Consider the following 2,378-nt stretch of genomic DNA (forward strand, 5'->3'; position numbering starts at 1 on the left):
CCTTTAAAAATAATACTAGCTGACGGCTCTCTGTATGTTTACATCATTAGGGGAGATATTTTATTTTTCTTGAGAAAAATTTACATGTATCATCTGTATCTAATATTCAAATGAATCGATATTGAATCAAGATCGGAATCAAATCACAAGGACTGAATTGTGACACTTATGTCAAGCAACAATAAAAAAGTAGCCTGTCATTGTACCATGTAAACATTGTTTTGTTTTTTTTTGGTCCAGAGACTTCCACAGAAGTTATATGTACATTTATATATATATATATATATATATATATATATATATATATATATAGACCACTTCTATTATTAATTTAAACTATTAAAACCTTTAATCCAAGGAGAAATGAAGGTGATGATATACAGTATGAAACATCTGCAAGGTAAATATAGTATTTAATATCTAATAAATACTTAAATGTGATATGTATAATCACTGATTCATGCATAATGATTATAGCCACAACCTGTCATCCGCTTTCCCTTGAAATTTTGATTCAACACAAAGGCAGATGCTTTGTTGTTAACGGACCCTTCAAGGGATACGTGACCTGGAGGCTGCCATGTTTGTTTCGGGTGCATTTGTCATGTGACAGATCACTCGTCAAATGCAGCAGACGGGGGAAAAACAAGTCAATTTCATGCTTTTAAGAGCCCTCCATATTGAATCTGCTGCTGCTAAAACATTTACTATAACAATACCTTATTTTTTTGTTCCTTGAAAAAAGAAAAATATTTTTGTCAGAATACACAGATTTTTTTTAAATGGCTGTCAACTCTTTCCAACCCCGAAACAAGAAAAAATTAAATGTTAAACAAAAGTTTTCCTTAATAATACTCTCTAAGAAAAGTCCATAGAAAGGGCACAATGTTAACAGTCAAGTCAAGGCACCTTCATATAGCGCTTTTAACAATAAATGCCTCAAAGAAGCTCCACAGTGACAACAGGAAATCACAGCAACGGAGATTGTTTTGGCTTTACAGTAGCTCTAGAATAAAGTTATTGTCCAGCTAAAGTTAGTTTTGATTGATTGATTCACTTCCGTTGCACAGATCATTAGTTATGAACTTAGGGGCCGCTAACACGACACCGCTCTAACAGAAAACACTCAACGCGCTCCGGCCCGCTCATCCGCACAAAACAGTGCCTGGTGGCTTGAGAACGCAAACCCTGAAATAGATTCCAAGGTGCAAGCTTTGAAAAATTTTGGAGAAAAAAAGGTTATCTCTGCGCAAACCTCCAAAACACAAACCCGCGAAAACACAGACGGCGTGCACATGCGCACCACGTGTTTAGTCTATGCGCGTTTGAATATATATATGTGTGCAGGCGTGTAGTCCTTCTTTACAAACCAACCCTCAACAAACTTGTCTGGCCTTAAAAATTTATAATAAAGAATTATTTATCGCTTCCCCGTAGCCACGCGGACCGGAATTATCCCGACAAGTTTTATCTGTAGATAGGTAAAGGGAGGGGAGGGGAGGGAGGCCTTCACAGGGGAGAGACTAGTTGACACCTCAGGACTGCGTTGTCATCATGTCCAGGCGCAGGTCCTTCATCAGATCTGGTTACGGCTTGGATCCGGCGGACTGCGGTAAATCTCGAGATAAACAGAGAGACTAATATTAGCGTAGACGTCATCCTTCTTATGATGTAACAAGTACATCAGGATTATGGGAAGTGTTCCCGGTTCCGGATGACCTAATCTATGCAGCCTTACATTGAATTATAGTCTATAATGTGTTATGTGTATGCTAGGTCAAAAAGATGTGTTTTTAGTCTAGATTTGAACTGACAGAGTGTGTCTGCTTCCCGGACAATGTTAGGAAGACTGTTCCAGAGTTTTGGTGCTAAATAGGAAAAGGATCGCCAGCAATCGATTTTGATATTCTAGGTATTATCAACTGACCGAAATTTTGAGATTGCAATAGACGTGAAGGACTATAATGCGTTAAGAGCTCGCTCAAGTACTGGGGAGCTAAACCATTTAGTGTTTTGTAAGTAATCAGCAATATTTTAAAATATATACGATATTTAATAGGGAGCCAATGCAGTGTTGACAGAACCGGGCTAATATGGTCATACTTCCTGGTTCTGGTAAGAACTCGAGCTGCTGCATTTTGGACCAGCTGTAGTTTATTTATTAAGCGTGCAGGGCAACCACCCATAAATAGCATTACAATAATCTAGCCTTGAGGTCATAAACGCATGAACTAATTGTTCCGCATTTGTCAATGAGAGCATATGGCGTAATTTAGATATATTTTTAAGATGATAAAACACAGATGCAGATACTAGAATGCAGATACTATACATGCAGATACATGCAGATGTGACTTTCAAATGAAAGATTGGTATCA

The sequence above is a fragment of the Abramis brama genome (genome assembly GCF_963993115.1).
Source record: "Abramis brama genome assembly, chromosome: 3".
Classification (NCBI taxonomy): Eukaryota; Metazoa; Chordata; class Actinopteri; order Cypriniformes; family Leuciscidae; genus Abramis; species Abramis brama.